The sequence below is a fragment of the Orcinus orca genome, chromosome 5 (genome assembly GCF_937001465.1).
Source record: "Orcinus orca chromosome 5, mOrcOrc1.1, whole genome shotgun sequence".
Lineage (NCBI taxonomy): Eukaryota > Metazoa > Chordata > Mammalia > Artiodactyla > Delphinidae > Orcinus > Orcinus orca.
In genome coordinates this window covers 77,631,800-77,652,135 of record NC_064563.1, presented here as the reverse complement: position 1 = coordinate 77,652,135, position 20,336 = coordinate 77,631,800, and the positions used below count along the sequence as shown (strand labels likewise).

The 20,336-nt window shown below is 43.4% G+C and overlaps 1 long non-coding RNA gene across 1 annotated transcript in view; it reads left to right on the top strand.

Moving 5' to 3' along the window:
* Positions 1-19,032, top strand: part of LOC117196211 (uncharacterized) — a 29,887-nt gene extending 10,855 nt beyond the window's left edge. Inside the window, exons 3-4 of the long non-coding RNA XR_004476294.2 lie at positions 5,789-5,907; positions 16,629-19,032. This is a non-coding gene — a long non-coding RNA (uncharacterized LOC117196211). The remainder of the gene's footprint in view (positions 1-5,788; positions 5,908-16,628) is intronic.
* Positions 19,033-20,336: the final 1,304 nt, after the last annotated feature.

The following is a 20,336-nucleotide window of genomic DNA, read 5'->3' as shown; positions in this document are numbered from 1 at the left end:
TAGTGCCAGATCTTGGTTTTTAATACCATTCTCCAATAAAAATAAACCAGGCTACCTGGAGAAATGGCTGGGGCAGAGAATATCCAAGATGAATCTAGAGCATCTTCTGGTGCCAAAAATAAGGAACTTCTCAAGGGACAAAATGATGGAGATATGTCTATAGCACAGGAGCCAACTGAAGGAGCTCCCTGTGGCCAAAGCTGGAACAATTAGAGCAACAAAGTAAATAGCAAAATACTAGATTATTATCCAAAGCATAAAATAAATATTGATGAGCCCCTACTAATATAAATAAATGATTGACTAAATAAATAAATGGGAAAGATAGACAAATCTTCTGTACAGAAGAATTCCTATACAAATAATATATGCAGATACTGTTCCATTAACTAACTCCCTACCCCTAGAGTGTGGACTGTGCATAGTGACTTCTTTCCAAAGAGTACAGTATGAAAAGGGGAGAAAAAAGAAAACTTACAAATAATAGTACCTCAACTAGGTAATCAAAGTCAACATCAACAGAGATAAGCAATGTTGATAGGACCCTTGATATAATGTGAAGAAAATGGCACTTTTCTTCTGTGGTTTTCCTCCCCCAAACCCGTAACTCCAATGCAATCAGAGGGAAATATTAGACAAACCACAATTGAAGGACATCCTACAAAATATTTGACCAGTACACCTTAAAACTGTGAAGTTCACCAAAAGAAAAAAGAAAAGCCTGAGAAACTTGTACTTTCTAGAGGAGACTAAGGAGACACAACTACATGTAGTATGGTATCCTGGATGAAATCCTAGAACAGAAATGGAACATTGGGTAAAAACAAAGAAATCCATGTTAACTATGGACTTTAGTTAAGAATATGCATCAATTTTGGTTCATAAGTTGTGGTAAATGTACTCAGTAATGTAAGATAACAGTAGGAGAAAGTGGGTGTGGAGTGTATGGGAACTCTCTGTATTATCCTTGTAACTTTTCTGTAAATCAAAAATATTTTAAAGTAAAAACTTTATTTAAAAAAATATACATGGGTGAAGGAGGTCAAAAGCTACAAACTTCCACTTATAAAGTCATAAATGTCATGGGGATGTAATGTACAGCATGGTGACTGTAGTTAATAATACTGTATTACGTATTTGAAAGTGGCTTAAAAAATACACACACATTATACAACACATACAACCTAGTTATAGAAAAGGAATAGAAGAAAAAATAACAAAAAGTTAATAGCAAACAATTAAAATTTTTTTCTTTTTCATTAAATGTTCCTTAAAGAATGTATATTAGTTTGAACATAAAAAATTTTTTTAAATAAAATAAACCACTTTATTGGGAACTCCCTGGCGGTCCAGTGGTTAGGACTTGGCTCTTTCACTGCCAAGGGGCCGGGTTCAATCCCTGGTCAGGGAACTAAGATCCCACAAGCCCTGCAAAAAACAAAACAAAACAAAAACAACAGAAACAACTTTGTTGTTGTTCTTTCCAGCTTTATTGAAGTATGGCTGACAATTTAATCTTGCATATATATATATATATATACATATATACATATATATATATTTTTTTTTTTTTTGTCTGCGTTGGGTCTTCATTGCTGTGTGCGGGCTTTCTGTAGTTGTGGAGAGCAGGGGCTACTCTTTGTTGCGGTGTGTGGGCTTCTCATTGCGGTGGCTTCTCTTGTGGAGCACAGGCTCTAGGCTTGTGAGCTTCAGTAGTTGTGGCACACAGGCTCAGTAGTTGTGGCTCACGGGCTTAGTTGCTCCGTGGCATGTGGGATCTTCCCGGACAAGGGCTCGAACCCGTGTCCCCTGCATTGGCAGGCAGATTCTTAACCACTGCACCACCAGGCAAGCCCTAAACTTGTATATATTTAAAGTGTACAACTTGATATACACAGACATCATGAAACATTTACCACAATCAAGCTACTTAACATACCTATCAGCTCACATAGTTACCATATTCTTTTCTTTTTGTGGTGAGAACACTTAAGATCTATTCTCTTAGCAAATTTCAAATATACAATACAATGTTATTAACTATAGTCATATTGTTAATAACATTAGACCTCCAGAACTTATTCATTGTGCATAATTGATATTTTGTACACCTTGACCAAAAATTTTTCTTCCCCACAACTTTTTTTTAAAACCATGGAAAGAGAAAATGAGTATTTGTTTAAAAACGAACCCTGGCTTCTCACTTCTACTATTTTATATCTACTTCTATTATATAATAGGAGGCACATCTTTCTCTTCTGCTGAACAAGGTGCAGATAATAGATTTGTGTAGGTAGCTAACTCCTTCTGAGCACATAAAATGTGCATTTATGCATCGATCAATTTTCATAACAATCCAGTGAGGTGGGTACTAATGTAATCGTCATACCCATTTTCCAGCTGAGAAAACTTAGAGTGGTTAGGAACTTGCCCAACTAATAAGGGGTAGAGGCAGAAGTTGAATCTATGTCAACTGACTCCAGAGCCCATGCTGGCCTGTGCTCCCATGAATCCTGCAGCCTGCAGGCTGGCTGGTGTTGGTTAATACCCAGGGTTCAGAGTGATGGCAGAAGAGTAGGTAGGCAGGTCCTGAGCATCTCTGCCTGGCAGACACCTAGGCCACAGTCCCCTTAGGGCTTCCTGGTTCCCCCCAGACCCCAACCACTGTAGAGCCATGGGGATGGGGTGAAGTCTGTCCTTCCCTCCTCCGCAGTAAGCCCCCTTCTTCCCAGGAGACAGTGAGGGGAAACAAGGCCATTGCTGACAGGGTCACTGCATTGCACAACATCCACGTTTGTGAGTGGTGCTCCCTGGAGCTGCAACTCAGAGGTACGATGGCCGGTGGCATAGTCTGTGAGATAAGAGAGGGGCCATCCCAAGTGAGGGAGCAGAGCAGGCCACAGTCTTGGGCAACCTGGGCTTGGGCAGAACAGGTGAACCCAGGTTTCCCAGCCACTGAATCACCCTGTGCCCCAGTACGTGTGCACCAACAGCTTCCCTGTGGCAACAGGTCTAAGCCAGAGACACAGGGCCACCTCGGAGACAGAGGTTCCTCTCCAGAACCCTCATTAGTACCGTGAATGCCAATTTAACAATAATGAGAAAGAGAACACAGAGCTCTGACTTGGGACCACACTGTTGACATCTGAAGCCTACACTAAACTCTTCTTTAGCATAATGCTATCTGCCTTCATTGAGGGACTTTATAATGAAAAGTCATAGGAAACTCATGATTGAACTTATTGTAGGAGCCATTAAGGAGGATGGCCATCAGTCTCTCTTGTGAGGTTCTAGGAATTTTTCTAGGGTTTCAGTACCAAAAAAGGCTGAGCTTCTCCTGATCAACTGCAGAAACATTGCTGTGAATCTTGCTCCCGATCGTGTTTCTTTCTCTGCTGTAGCCCGAGGAAGTCAGAATCCATTCTAGGGCCCTATTCCAACAACTGTGCAAGACTTCAGGATGTGTGTTTTTTAGACAGAGGCCCAACCCACCTTGCTTCATCGTATTTTCCTGTCATTCTCAGTAGGAGAATGGCTGAAACAACAGACTTGGAGTCAGTCCAACCTTCTGCATTGCCATTTACCAACTGTGTGACTTTAGACAAGATACTTCACCTCTTTGAGTCTGTGTCCTTATCTGTAAGATAATAGTACCTACCTCACAGCGTTGTTCTGAGAATTAATAAAATTATCTGTGTAAAATAATTAGCCCAGTACACAGCCTATACTAATGCTCAATAAATGATAGCTAATGTAATAATTTTTAAGTTGTATTTATTCTCCATTGCCACCTCAAATCCTCTTTTGGAATGATATAGGGGTAAAAACAAGTACAAAGATGAAACTCTTAGGTAGACCAGACTTTCCCCATGTGCCTATGTGGGACATTCTTTCCCTATTAGACGAACACAGAAGAAACCAAAATGTAATCAGAAGAGTGGTAGGTAGAATGGAATTAGGGTAAGGGAAGTCTTTCTCTGGAGATTACCTGAGGCTGAAGAGACCTGCCTCTCCAAGGTCATACCTTCCCCATGGAAAGGGTTGTACCAGCTCCAGAGCTTCCTGTTGTAGGATCAGTTGAGGCCTTGGTCACACCTGCAACCCAAGGCAACCTCTCCCAATCCTGCTGCACGCCCCTCTCTGCAGATGTTAATCCTGAGGGCATCTTTAATAAACTTCCTGTGTGCAAAGCTCCCTCTTGGTCTGTTTCCCAGACACCCTACCTGTGACAGTTGTAAGGTTTGATTATCAAATGGCCCCATCTCCTACAGTCTAATGCGTTTGTCTCCATGATGGGCACGTACCCTCCTAGTTCCCCTGACAGGGCACTGTCCCCTCAGGGATGCCTCCAGATCTGGTAACCTATAGAAGCTGATCAAAATTAGAGACTGGGAGAAAATGCAGAAATCCTAATGTTTCCTACATAAAAGAAAAGGAAATTTTAATAATCCCATGAACCACTAAAGAGGAACAATCCAAACCATCCTTCTCAGAAGTACTTTGTATTGAAGTTGCTTCACTCTAAAAGGCTCTTGAGTAACAACTGAGTTTTTGGCTCCCTCCCCCAACACCCCAGCTCAAGTTAAGCAAAAAGGGAAAACCCACTGTTTGCTCTGGGTAAGAAACTGTACAAAAATTTTAGACGCTAATCAAGAGTTTAAATTTTAATAGCAATAATGAGTTCCTTGAAGGAGCTCTCACTGCCTGGATTTGAGCAGAGAGGGAACATACACAGAGGTGTCAAATTGCAGCTTGCAAGATGAGGCTTAACCCCTGAAAACACTATATGAACTAAAGCCTGTTCTCCTAGGTACCTTGCAGGTCACTGATTCAATTAGATATATTAAAAATAGTGCATCTTGGGACTTGCTTGGTGGTCCAGTGGCTAAGACTCCACGCTCCCAATGCAGGGGGCCCGGGTTTGATGCCTGGTCAGGGAACTAGATCCCACACGCTGCAACTAAAGAACCCACGTGCCACAACTAAGATCTGGCTCAGCCAAATAAATAAATATATTTTTTAAATGCATCTGTAGTGATTTGGTCGAGAGGGGTGAGGTCGCAGTAAACCTTATGGAACTCAGGGGCAACTATTCTAAATTTCCAAAGAGAGTCCTTAGAGATCCTGTTTATAATTGTACACACATGAAGTGTGAACATGTTTTTGAATATGTATTTTACCAGTTTTTTGGGCCATAGTCATAATAATAATTATTTACCTGGGCAAAATTGTCTCCAGGATACCACTGGGGTGCAGAGTGGGTGCTGGCAAGTGGGTGAGCAGCTGAGAGAAGCTGTCTTCTCAGAGGAAACGGCTCATTGTCCTCTGGTCCACACTGCCAGGTTTAGCTTTATCTCTTCTTTGAGGAACCTGGTCTTGGGTCTGTTGACCAAGCTCACCATGATAATCTATTATCAGATGAGATACAATCTGGATTTCCAACGGACACAACGTATGATAGACACTGAGCTTCACACATAAAATTTTAGTTATCAAGATCATATTGGCTTTATTTTGATATAACTTGATTTTATTATTTGCTTTGGCTCACACCAGCATCGCATATGCGTTCACTTTTTAACAATAGGCTGTAGAATGTGCTTACGACTTAAATAGGATATCATGTTAGCCATTTCTCGGTATTATATACCTTATTAAATATCAAAGTAGCCTTTCTTTTTCAAGGATTTATTGGTCTGTAGTGCCTCTACCTCAGTTCCTTTTTGTTGGTTATTTTAAAAAATATTTTAAAATGTATGCCCATAGTGACATTTATTTGCCCATTTAGGTCCCTTGAGCATCAGAGGCTTGGAGAAAAGACCCTCAGTGGCCGTCTCATCCCTCCCCATAGTGCACAGATGCGGGAACTGAAGTCCAGGGAGCCCCTGTAAAGAGGAGTCGTTTCTGGTAAAAGATTTCAGAAATACTGTATTTGTTGGTAAGATTAACAGCATGATTCCATCTGTGTTATAAAAAAGGAGATATAAATATTTTTTGCTTATAAATATTTTTAAATAATTTCTGAAAGGACACATAAGATATTATTGATAATGATTAACTTCAGGGAGTGGGCCAGGGAAAAATTCATTTTTCGTCTTATAGCCCTCTGTAGTATTTGAGATGTTTTCTTCCCCTTTGTTCATATATACGTAATACATTATATCATATATAATCCCACGCGGCTTGTGGCATCTTAGTTCCCCAACCAGGAATTGAACCCGGGCCCTGGCAGTGAAAGTGCAGAGTCTTAACCACTGGACCGCCAGGGAATTCCCAGGAATTTTTTATATTGAATGAGAAAGAACTCCCCTAACAACCTCTGTTCTACAAATGCAAACATGATAGACTATCAGCCTTGAGGGGTTTTTCTACAGTAGTAGTGGTAGGCTCATGGTAAGCCAATTGTTTTGACCTAGTGACCCAAACGCGGCCCCATTCATTTTAACCATAATTATACCTAACTCTTGGAGCATTTAGCCATGTGAGTACCATACTTGTTTTGTAAACATCTATCCTACTTGTGAAAAAGTAGAAGGTGATTGTAAGATCTTAAGAAAAATTTCTGGACCACAGCATATCTCTGTGGAGAAAGATAAGTAACAAAATAGAATGTGAACAAAATCATAGGCTCACCATGACATACCAGTGTTTACCAGATACATTTCAAAGGACATAAGTTTGGGAATCCCCAATGGGCCATAGAACCCCTATATACCTCTATATGTGAAAACAATCAAGAAGCTAGAAAATATGTTATGCTCTCCTTACCAGTAAATTCCTAATTAATGATTCAAAACTGTAGCAATCCATAATTTCCTTTTTTGTTTCTATACAAAAACTACTTCTAGGGCTTCCCTGGTGGCGCAGTGGTTAGGAATCCGCCTGCCAATGCAGGGGACATGGGTTCGAGCCCCGGTTCAGCTGCAGAGCAGCTAGGCCTGTGCGCCACAACTACTGAGCCTGCGCTCTAGAGCCCGTGCGCCTAGAGCCGGTGCTCCGCAACGAGAGAGGCCACTGCAATGAGAGGCCCGCGCATGGCAATGAAGAGTAGCCCCTGCTCACTGCAACTAAAAAAAAAAAGAAAAAAGAAAAAAAAGCCCAGGAGCAGCAACGAAGACCCAACACAGCCAAAAATAAATTAATTAATTAATTAATTTTAAAAAAAACCTACTTCTAGAGAGGCCCACAGTAGATACTAGATAAAATCTTATAAAATCGAAATGTATAGTTCCTGTGTAAGTTTAGAAAGCACACACATTGTCTATACTTAATATAACATAAAGAATAAGAACGTTACCTTACATCCCACTCAAAAAAATTCTGGGTGGTTTAAAGACATAAATGTGAAAGACCAAACTAAAAAACAATATAGAAAATCATATTCTTTGGATCCATCTCCTAAAACAAAGGAAATAAAAACAAAAATAAACAAATGGGACATAATTAAGGATCACAGCAAAGGAGACCATCAACAAAATGAAACGACAACTTACTGAATGGGAGAAAATATTTGCAAATGATATGACCGATAAGGGATTAATATCCAACAACCTGATTAAAAAATGGGCAGAAAAAATGAATAGACATTTTTCCAAAGAGGAAATGCAGATGGCCAACAGGCACATGAAAAGATGCTCAACATTGATAATCATCAGGGAAATGCAAATCAAAACCACAATGAGATATTACCTCACACCTGTCGGAATGGCTATCATCAAAAAGACCACAAATAACAAACACTGGCAAGGATGTGGGGAAAAGGGAACCCTTGTGCACTGTTGGTGAGAAGGTAAATTGGTGCAGCCGCTGTGGAAAACACTATGGAGGTTTCTCAAAAAACTAAAAATAGGGACTTCCCTAGTGGTGCTGTGGTTAAGAATCTGCCTGCCAATGCAGGCGACACGGGTTCGAGCCCTGATTGGGGAAGATCCCACATGCCGTGGAGCAACTAAGCCCATGCGCCACAACCACTAAGCCTGCGCTCTAAAGCCCGTGAGCCACAACTAATGAGCCCACGTGCCGCAACTACTGAAGCCCGTGCCTAGAGACCATACTCTACAACAAGAGAAGCCACCGCAATGAGAAGCCCGCGCACCGCAACGAAGAATAGCCCCCGCTCTCCCCAACTAGAGAAAGCCCGCACGCAGCAACGAAGACGCAAGGCAGCCAAAATAAAGAAAGAAAGAAATAAAAACTAAAAATAGAATATCACATGACCCAGGAATTCCACTCCAGGGTATATATCTGAAAAAAACAAAGATACTAATTCAAAAAGATGCATGTACCCTAATGTTCATAGCAGTATTATTTACAATTACCAAGACATGGAAGCAACCTAAGTGCCCATCAACAGATAAATGGGTAAAGAAGATGTGATACGCGCGTACACACATGCACACACATAATGGAATGCTAGTCAGCCATTAAAAAGAATGAAATTTTGCCATTTGCAGCAACATTGATGGACTTGGAGGGCATTATGCTAAGTAAAATAAGTCAAGCAGAGAAAGACAAATACTGTATGATATCATTCATACGTGGAATCTAAAAACTACAACAAGCTAGTGAATAAAACAGAAAAGAAGCAGACTCATACAGACAACAAACTAGTGGTTGGTTACCAGTGATGGTGGGGGGGAGGGGCAGTATGGGGTAGGGGAGTAAAAAGTACAAACTATTAGGTATAAAATAAGCTACAAGGATATATTGTACAACATGGGGAATATAGCCCATATTTTATAATAAATAAGTGGAGTATAACTTTAAAAAGTTGTGAATCACTACATTATACACCTGTAACTTATATAATATTGTACATCAACTATGCTTTGAAAAAAAAAAGAAAAAATATAGAAACCATCTTTATAACTCTGGAATAGGAAATGATTTTTTAAATAAGCTATAAAAACTATAAACCATAAAATAACATATTGATAAATTCTATTCCATTGAAATTAAGAATTTGTTTTTATTAAAAGATTCTATAAAGAAAGCAAAAAGTAAGCTACAAACATTTCTAACATACATAACCAATAAATTATCTGTATATAAAATATATATTATAGTTTGTTAAGCCAATTACATATGTTATACATTCTATTTTGAGAATATATTTTACAGTAAAAAAAAAAATCAAGAATGACAAACTGTAGATTTGGAGCTGGACTGAACTGGCTCTGTGACTAAGTGACTTAATCTCTCCAACCTCAGTTTTGTCATGTTATGAGTGACTGTAATAATAGTTACTTCCCCGTAGGGCTCTCAGAGCCAAGTATGAGTAAGCAAACACCTGATACATGGCAAGAGTGCAACAAACGGTTAATGATTATAACCGTAAATAAATAGTGTCAGAGCAGGGTCAGAATCAAATTCAGCTCCTTAAATCATCCTGATCTAAAACAGGACTGTTTCTAGAACACGTGGTTGGACTTAAATGGCCTTGGCTGTGGAGGGAAGGGAAAGCAGATATTGATGGATAGAACCTGTTCACTAGGCTGCCTCTTACAAAGCCAATGGCGTAAGCTCCCGGTTATTTCTCCTGCTCTTCCCATTCACTGGCTCTGAGGCAGGCACCGTTTACAGCAAACATCACCTCCCACAATGAGTCCCTGCACAGAGCCACCCACCGGCCTGTCTGGGAGTCGGGGTGGGGCGTGTGGACTGGATTCTGGGTCTGGACCCCTGGGAGGAGAAAGCATCTCAATTAAGACCCATTCCAGGAACGAATTTCCATCCCGAGGCTCTCTGTTCACCAAAAATACTCCTTAGTGGCGAATAACCTCCTTACATTTTTAAATAGGAGAAACCAATGTCTAAAACTCACTATAACCCCGACTCAGCAGCACTGAAAGTAAGAACTCTTACTCTGAACAGGTTGAGCTTCTGAGAGAAATTCCTCCAAATTATTGGTCCATTCTTAAATTGTCTATTTTGTTCATCATCACACTTAGAAATGTCAAGTAAGGGGAAAAAAAAGAAGAAGAAAGGCATGACTAAGGCTGGCTTCAATCCTGATGACTGAGACAATCAGGGCCAGGCCAGTTGAGAAAGCCCAGGACTCCAGGGGGCACCTCTCCATGGAAGGACCAGAATCCAAAGTGCCCCTTCCCTGCTGGGACTGTGGAGCCAGGAGTCCCCTCCTCTGGAGCCTTTAATAAAAAGCTCAGCACTCAGTGGCTGGGGGTGGATGGAGAGCGGTGCCCTGTAGAGGCTGGAACAAATGAACTCTGTGGAATGAGCAGAGACAGCCCCATTCACACCATAAATAAGCCCCTTCTTATCTGATCCTATGTCCAAATTTTTTATTCCCAAAGTATAGTCACCATGTCCCTTTTATTCTAGGACTTTTGAGGAGTTGTTTGTTAGTGTAATGAGAGCTTAGGTCAAGGAAATTTGGTTTCTCTCCAAAACACTGAGGGAAAAATAGGCTTATTGTAAATGGCCCAAGCAACTCTGGCCCAAAGGGCACAGGCCATGCAGTCCTAGTGCCCTATGGCCCCCAGTGGGGACAGCATCATTCTCCACATTGTCCCATCCTCACAGTCAAGGGCCCAGAGGATTGGGTAGGATCAGCAGAACCTGGGAGTGGGGGCCACTCTGGATCTGCTGGGCTGTAGCTTGGCATGGGCTTCAGCTGGGGCCAGGGAGGCCCAAAGATGAAGCTCAAGCAGGTGTTTTCCCTCTCTCACCCTTGCAGCCCTCACTCTAACTTCTACCTTGGTTCCCAGCCCAGGCAGGCCCCGGATAGACCAAGGGTCAGACATGTGCCAGGCAGAAGGTCTCCCGTGGTGGCAGCTGACAGGGAGCCAGCCAGGACGTCAAGAAGAGAAAACTCCAATTTCTCAAAATCCACACGGCAAATGACAGCAAACGATGGCGGGGCTTCCGCAGGGAATTTCATCAGAGGAAGTTGATCCACAGAGGCATGGGTTGGTAGCTTCCTTCCTATGAGCCTCTGCTCTCATTTTGCCACTCTTCCAGTTTTTATCTAAACCACAAAGCATTTCCTTCAATGCCATGGAAAGAATCTGCTGTATTAGGAAAATATATTGCAATACCATTCCCAGCATTAACACATCTGTTTTTTTCTAGATCTGTATTTATCTCTCAGCCATGTCATTAAAATAGGACCTGAAGAATTATCCTCACACTCCAGAGACATAGCCCTGGTTCTCAACCAACTGGCTTTTAACGCAAGCACCAAGTGGTGCCCCAAAGACAGAACAATAATTTAGGTTCAAACTCTGACGTTTCGTGCAAGTACAGGCAAAATCTGGAACTTCCATTAGAATATCTGTAGAATTATTCCTCATATTGTTCCCACTGGATTCTTTCCTTGATGGTTAAATTTGGAAGTGATTCCCACAGGGCAATATTCAAAGATAAACTAATCTGTACTTCCATCCTTCCTCACTTTGAGAAGTGTTTGTTGTTCAGTAGAAGTATAATGCAATTCACATGTGTAATTTAAAATCTTCTAGTAGCCACATTTAAAATTAAAAAAGGAACAGGTGAAGTGAATTTTAATAAAGTATGTTATTTTACCCAACATATCCAAAATATTATAATTTCAACATGTAATCAACAGAATATCAATGAGCTATTTTACATTTTTTTCATATGAAGTCTCAAAATCTGGTATGCATTTTATACTTGCAGCATCTCAGTTCAGAGTAGCCACATTTCAAATGTTTAGAGCCACATGTGGCTAATGGTTGCCATGTTGGACAGTGCAGATTAGAGCATCAAGTCTGAATTTCACAGCTTGACCTTCCAAGTCCTTCTTAACTTGACCTCCATTTACGAATTCAGGCATATCTACCCTTACTCCTGAACAGAGAGAAGGGATCTTAGAGAACTTCCTTCATTTTACATCTAATCCCATATGAGCCCAGACATGGAAAGTGACCTCCTTGAGGTCACTCAAATATTTAGTAGCAACACCAAAGCTTTTCTGACTTCTAAAGCAAGTGGAACCATTTGCGCCAGTTAAGTAAAATACAGTCTATGATAAAGACCTAAATGTAAGGCCGGACACTATAAAACTCTTAGAGGAAAGTAGGCAGAACACTTTCTGACATAAATCACAGCCATATTTTTTGATCCACCTCCTAGAGTAATGAAAATAAAAACAAAAATAAATAAATGGGACCTAATTAAACTTAAAAGCTTTTTCACAGCAAAGGAAACTATAAACAAAATGAAAAGACAACCCTCACAACGGGAGAAAATATTTGCAATCAAAGCGACCAACAAGGGATTAATCTCCAAAGTATACAAACAGCTCATTCAGCTCAATATAAAAAAAACCCCAAACAACCCAATCAAAAAATGGGCAGAAGATCTAAACAGACATTTCTCCAAAGAAGACACACAGATGGCCAAAAAGCACATGAAAAGATGCTCAACATCACTAATTATTAGAGAAATGCAAATCAAAACTGCAATGAGGTATCACATCACACAGGTCAGAATGGCCATCATCAAAAAATTTACAAACAATAAATGCTGGAGAGGGTGTGGAGAAAAGGGAACCCTACTGCACTGTTGGTGGGAATGTAAATTGATACAACCATTATGAAGAACAGTATGGAGGTTCATTAAAAAACTAAATATAGAATTACCATATGATCCAGCAATCCCACTCCTGGGCTTATATCCGGAAAAACTATAATTCGAAAAGATACATGCACTCCAGTGTTCATTGCAGCACTTTATACAACAGCCAAGACATGGAAGCAACCTAAATGTCCATCGACAGAAGAGTGGATAAAGAAGATGTGGTATATATATGCAATGGAACATTACTCAGCCATAAAAAGGATGAAATAATGCCATTTGCAGCAACATGGATGGACCTAGAGATTGTCATACTGAGTGAAGTACGTCAGACAAAGACAAATATCATATGATATTGTTTATATGTGGAATCTGAAAAAATGACACAAATGAACTTATTTACAAAACAGAAATAGAGTCACAGATGTAGAAAACAAACTTATGGTTACCAGGTGGGAAAGGGGGGGAGGAATAAATTGGGAGATTGGATTGACATTTATATACTACTATATATAAAATGGATAATTAATAACTCTATAGCACAGGGAACTCTACTCAATACTCTGTAATGACCTATATGGGAAAAGAATCTAAAAAAGAGTGGATACATGTATATGTATAACCGATTCACTTTACTGTACACCTGAAACTAACACAGCATTGTAAATCAGCTATAATCCAATAAAAAAATTTTTAAAAAGGAAAACAATACAGTCTATAAAAAATGTTACTGGAGAGGATTACTGGATGAATGGTTCCTTCTCTGCTTTGCTGAGGGTTTTTAGTTGACCCCAAGTTCGTGGCATTAGTCATCCCCACAGCCAGCCCCATGACTGTCTCAGTGGCAGGGTGCACTGACCTTTGGATGGTTATTGGGAAAGTTGCCTCAAGCTCTACATGCCACAGGAGTTTGTATACGATCCCCCTAGGGCAAAGCTAGCGGCTCCACAGAAGGTGCATCACCAATTCCCTGCTCCAGGTAAACTCAAGGCAAGGTCAGTGTCTCCCACATGCCCCCACCTGTTGGACCCAAACCAGAGACAGGGAAATGGAAGTGACCTCAATATTTGCAGAAGGCCAGAGTCAGGATGAACAGGCCCTGGGGCCAGGCATCTCCAGCAGCTCCAGAAGCCCTGGTCTCAGGACCAGGAGGGCCAGCAGGGGCCTGGCCACAAAGGGGCCGAGGCCCCTCCACTTGGAGATGCCTTTAGTGCTCATTTCAGTGACCAATCCCAGTGCTCACCTGAATCCCCTGGGGATCTTGTTAGAATGAGGATTCTGCCTCAGTAGGTTTGGGGTGGGGCCTCAGATTCAGCCTTCCTAACCGTCTCCCAGATACTGGTTACCACTGGTCCAGGGACCACCCTTAATAGCAGGAGCCTATCCCCGGCTACCCGCAGGTGAGTGGTCAGTGACTAAGGAGGCCCAGGCAGGCTGGCTGCAGCTGGGCTATTTCTCCTCACCCAGATTTTGGAACTCATAAAGATAACTAACACCAACAAAGCACAACCACCACTCTTCGCCATTAACGCTAACTCAATAAATCTTCACAACAGCTCTATCAGCTGGTGACTGTGATTATCATCCCTAGTTACAGATGAGGAAAACAAAACAAGAACGGTGAGGTGACTTGCCCACAGCTGGTAAATGAAACTGGGGTTTAAGCCCAGGCGCTCTGGGTAGCTCTGCTCTCTCGAAGACTCAGGCTGTTGTGTGTTGTCTCAGCTGGGCGGTGACAGACACATCTGCCGTCTACTAGCAAAATGCCTTTCAAACTGTCATGAATTCTCCAAAGTTTGTTTCAAAATACCTGTAAGCCTTCCCCTCGCCAGCCTTGGGCCATAACATACTTCTTTTATCTTCAAACAAGTTCAAAGCTTGTTTGTAGTTTTTTGAATAAAAGTTTAGTTCCTTAGGAATTCTGAAAGGGTATTAAAAGTAATCAGTATGAGCTGAAGGAATTTTATCTTTAACTTCCTCACGCTGGGGGACAGGCCCTATTCATATGCTTCAAACGTTGTTGATCCGTCTTCTCTGTTTGCTGTGTCATCCTGTTGGGCCCGGGTTTCTCGTTTGTTCTCTTTTGATCCGCGGCCATGTGTCGCTAGGAGAGGAGCTGAGGGGTGCTGAGGCTGAGTGCTAAGCCAAGGACCAGGCCTGCTCTGCTTCCAGGTAGCTGTGTGGTCTGCTCAGCCCACATCCCTGCTCAAGGCTCAGTTTCCTCATTTGTGTCATGAAGGGTCTGGCCAGATGCTCTGAAGTGCTAGCACACGGGCAGGTTCTTTTGGAGGGTTCCTGATCTTTGTCAGGCTTTCTCCAGCAGCTGCTGATTTTCTGTGTGATTGACTGTTCCCAGCCTCAGGGTGATTGGTTCCTACAAAACAGAGTCCCTTCGAGAAGGTCTGAAACAAAGGTGAGAAATTCTTTGGCAAAAAACCTTAACACTGATTCTGGCTCCCTCTCAGTGGTCTGGGTCCCTTCGACCGTCCTCAACATTCACCCGGCCTCACGGATCCCAATCACCTGGATGTCTTGTAACCTGCTTGACTTCCTCCTGCTCCCACTTCTAGCCCCTTGCTTAAATCCCCTCACTGGCTCCCTACTGCCCACTCAGCCAAGTCCAGACTTCTTATTCTGACCCCTGGTCCTTGTGCTCTGTTCATGTTCCACCAGATGCCTTCTCACCTCTCAGCAATCTGTGAGTGGCCCCTCTAACCTGCATCCTCCTTCTTGCCTCCATGCCTTTTCACATGCTATTCCACTGCCTGGCATGCCCTTCCTTCCCCTGCCTGCCTAGCAAACTCCTCTTCATCCTTCAAGACCCTCTTCAGGGTTGTTTTCTGAGAAGCTTTTTATGATCCATCTGGATAAAACACGTCAGCCATCCTTTGTGCTTCTACTGTATCCCATCCCCCAATGAGCTTCATTTTATCAGTTTGAATGCATTCAGGTGCAAGTAACAGAATACCTGATTAACAGTGATTTAAACAATAGAAACATTTCATTATCTCTCAGACAACTGATGGTGCACTCTTCAGGGTTGGTTCAGCAGTTCACCTCTGTCATCAAGGACCTAGGCCCTTTCTCTTCCATCACCATCACCATTTTGGGTGTGTTTTGCCTCACGGCCACAAGACAGTGGCCGTAGCTCCAGGTATCACATCATCACACCTCAGCATCCGAGAAGGAAGAAAGAGGGTAGGAAAAAAATGAACCTTTCATTCCTACGCTCACTCTTGGCCTGCTGATACCTGTCCTTTCCTACCCCTGGTCCCTACCCTCTATCAGATGCTCCAATTAACTACTCAAATTAAATACTCAAATTAACCAGACACCTTTAAATAGTCACACTCAGGACCTGACTCTCAAGTACCTGAGGTCAAATACCTCTTGTTCTTAAAAAACAAAATCAGTCTCACAGTCTGAAAATCTTGAAAGGTTTGACTGTCTGAACATTTATTCACTTTTGAATAGTTCTGTAGTATGTGTGGCTTCTATTGTGAGCCATCTCAAATATGTTTTAGAAGTAGGTGTGGTATAAATAATAAATAAATGAGTGAATATCTGGAAGTGTGACTGTTTTTATTTAATCTTGGGAAAATGTGGTAACCACTGCGATAAGCCCTTCCGGCCAAGAGTAAACAGGATGGCCTGATCTCTGTCTAGAATATAAAAGCTGCAAGTTAATATAAGGTGATAAGGTCGGCAGTGGGTGGAGGTGGGGGGCATTTGAGACTTGACCTTGCTTTTTGGTACAGCTCATTGAAGGCATAGTGTGTGAACTTTGGAGAGGGATAAGGTCTGAGGCCTCATCACTGACTTCATAGCAATGGCCTGTGTAATGGAAGGATCCCTCTCTCTGGGTCTCAGTTTCCTAAGCGTATGACAAGGAGTTTGGGCCAGAAAGCCTCAAAGGGCCCTTCTAACTTGGCTGCTCTCTGTGTATTGGGGAGGGGGGTTGATGAGGTGCCTCCCGGGGGGTGGAATTGTCCATTGGGGGGTAGTGGGAACAGGCAGTGGAATCCCTGACTACTTTGTCTCTCAACCACTGTGGCCTTATCTTCCCACAGGATCTGGGAAGAGGGTTCATCATCCCCCACCTGCCTTGGAAGAATATAGTTCCCACATTTGAGGCTATTCTCTCCTCCTCAGGAGGCTCAGTGACAAAGTCGCCAACACTCCTCTCTGTGCTCGCAGCTTGGGGACTGCCCCTTGCAGGCTCCAAGCAGCTCAGGGGTCACGCCATGCCCCACCCACACCCCCAGCTTCAACCAGGACCAGGCTGCGAAGGGGGGATGCCAGGGGCAGCGGACACCTCTCAGATGCCTGGGGGATGCGAGCGGGCCCCTGACTGCAGAGAGAGCAGGACTGGAGCCAGAAGCACGGTGCCCTGGGCGGCAGGAGGGGCTCCCATTTCCCTGGAATCTCTGCGTCTGCCTCCTCGGGCACAGTAGGGCCTGACTTGCTGAACTGAAGCAGGAAGAGAAGGGAAGGGCTGGGAGAAGTACCCTTCGTGATGTTCCGTCTCCTCACCTTACCTGCCTCGCCTCACCTCACCTCGGATGTGCCTATCAGCAGCGTGGCTTTGCCAGATGGATTGAAGGGCAGCCAGGAATGGCTCCTCATTGCCTCTGACCTGGGCCCTTCCCTTCCACAGTCACAGAGGAGGGGGCCCACCTTGGCCTAGCCTCCAGGAATCAAAGCCCTTCACCACTATTCTTGGACGTACCTGGAATTCGGGTCGATACCAAGTGGTGGGCTGAGTTTTCCTCTCTTTGCCTCTCCGGGCTGAGGCATTAGCTTGTGACTCCTAAAGGGCGGAAAACTCAGTGATAGAATAACTTCCAGCCTTCTGTTGTAGAGTACTCTCCAGTTCACACAGCGCCTCCGTACTTCTGATTTCATTCAGTTGCTACAGCAAGTCGGCAAGATGCCTACCATAAGCATTGTCTCCACTTTACAGCTGAGAAAATCAAGGCTCAAAGAGAATATCCATCTTCTGTTCTTGCTGTGAGAAATCAACACAAACTGAGCAGCTTAATAACACACAAACGCATCATCTCACCATTCTGTAGGTCAGCAGTGCGGGCACAGCGCGGCTCAGCTGGTCCTCTGCTTTGGGTTTCGCGACATCGAAATCAAGGTGTCGGCAGGGCTGTGTTCCTTTCTGGAGGTCTGAAGATGAATCTGCGTCCAAGCTCATGCAGGTTGTTGGCAGATTGAATTCCATGCAGTGTAGGATGAGGTACCAGTTGGCTGTCAGCGGGGAGCCCTTCTCAGCTTCTAGAGACTGCCTGCACTCCTCAGCTTGCAGCTCCCTTCCGCCATCTTCAAAGCCAGTGGTGGTTGAGTTCCTTTCATGTTTTGAGTCTCTCAGAGCTCCTCTTGTGACTAATCTCTCTTCTGCCTTGAGCCAGAGAAAGCTCTCTGCTGTTGAGGGCCCATGTGACTAGAATGGGCCCACAGGGATAATCCAGGACAATCTCCCCATCTCTACGTCTGGAAACCTCATCACACAATCTCCCCATCTCTAGGTCTGGAAACTTCATCACATCTGCAAAGTCACCTTTGCCATGGCCATGTAATGTACGACCTTCACAGTTCTGAAGATCATGGCACGGGCATCCTTGGGGACCATTATTCTGCCTCCCACAGAGAGGTTTTGAAACCTATCACTCAGCTAGGAAGTGGCAGAGGTAGAACCTGAACCCACATCTCCCAGCTGCACAATGTGTACTCTTTCCACCACATCTCAGCTGCCTCAGGAACTTCCGGGTCATCATTTAATTCATCCCATTTCTTTCTGGTAAACCAGAGGCTGGGGGAGAGATTTCATCCTTGCATAACAGAGCCTGGGGAGAAATGTGGGAAGCTGATGAAGGTGGACCCTGGCCTCGGGCCAGCTCAGTGGGATAAGGGGGTGTGGGTTCCTGGGCCTGTGTAGACTAGGCTGGTGAGGCCCATCTGGGGACCCTGGCAGCAATGGGTTATCGCAAGAAGACCGGATGGGGAGGAAAGAGATGGGGACTCTCCAGGGTCCCACAGGCTGACTGAGCCACACAAATGGCCAACATCCAAGTCAGGAGGTGGGAACAGCCCGCTCCCAAGTCAGAGACTCAGCAACGGTCAAGCTCTGGAAACCAGTCAGAACCTCTAGCTTTCTCTGTGTGAATTACCCAGCAGCAAAACCAGGCAAAACTGGAGTGGTCTCGTTGGGCCTGTGAGGGAGACCCTGGGAAGTTTGTGTAGAGCCAGAGCCAGACAATGGAAATGGCGTGGTGCCTGTCATGTGAAACAAAGGATATGGCAATGTTATTGGTGTTCCTTTGTGCAGGGTGCTGTCTTGATTTTGTTAATAAACAAAAACATACTGTAATAGGGGCTTTCATAGTCTTAATTCCAACTTGATGTCCTTTGCCTCCAAGTGCCCTTCCCCATGAGTTTAGTCCACATCCAAGGAAATCTGCTTCCTTGTGGGGTTTCAGGACAGCACACACCGAGGGGAAGAGGCACCTGAGTCTCTACAGGTGCTCCAGTCAGAGGTCCACCAGCACCAGCCAAGCCCTGCCTGGGGAGCTGAGCCCCAGGGTGAGGTTGCGAGGCGCTTTCCCAGGGACCTGGGGAGACTGCATGCTTGATGGTAAATGAAGAGATCAGGACCCCACGGGGTGATGCCATTTATGCCTATGTCTATGCACTGAAGTGGGGAAGGAAGTCTACTAAAAAAATTAGTGGTTATATTCCAGGGCACGGGTTTATCGGTGATAACTTTCTTCCTTATAATTCAGATATATTCCAAGCATATGTATGGTTATATCTTTCAAGGATTCTACAATGAGCAGAAAACAATGAAAATATTATATTTGTAATAATAGTGGCAGAAAGCTTAATTAGGTGTATGGAAGAACACCCTGAGTGGGATTGACAGGAAAGGGGTCCCCAGGGAGGAGGCTCTGCCACCCCTCTGTGTGTGTGAGGATCAGACACCCCAGTGCCTAGAAGGGAGCTGGCACTTGCTTGGGGTCCTGAGATGGAGCCGTTGACCTCTACCTCACACTGGACCGGGACCCTCTGGCCCTGAAATCAATTTTGCATCCTAGCCCCATGATCCCTGCACCTGGCAGGCTAAGCCTTCAGTGTACTGAATGAACACTAAGCCTATTAGAGTTAGTTGATTGGGTTTCAATACCATCCACGTTCAGGGAGGATTTGGTTTCCTCTGAGGATGGATGAGAACTGAAGTTCCTCCCCTGAGGATATTGCTCCCTGAGATTGCATATGCTTTTCCCTGTATTCAGCTCACACCTGTCAGGTCATATCGCCTAAACCCTACCTCCAGAGTACAGCCTAGAGTGTATTTAGCTTTCTTTTCTTTTCATTTTCATTGTCCAAGTATTTATATTTATTGCAGAAATTCTAAGAAAAAAATAAGTAAAAAAGTACAGAAATCACTTGTAGGCCCACCAACCAGAGATAACCAATATATTTTTGTCTCATACATAAATATAAAATTGTCAAAATAAAATAATATCAAACATACTGTTTGGGAACACTGTTCTTCATGACATACACTTCTTGAGTACACTTTTGGCGCTATACATATGCAGGGCTACACATATGTTTCAATGTGTATGTACTATTCCATTGCATGACTCTATCATTATTTAACCATTACCCTATGGTTGGACAATGCTTTTCCAGCTTTTTGTCATTATCAACAATGCGGGGATGACCATTTTTGTACTCATCTTTGCCTTCATCTTGTCATTATTTGATTA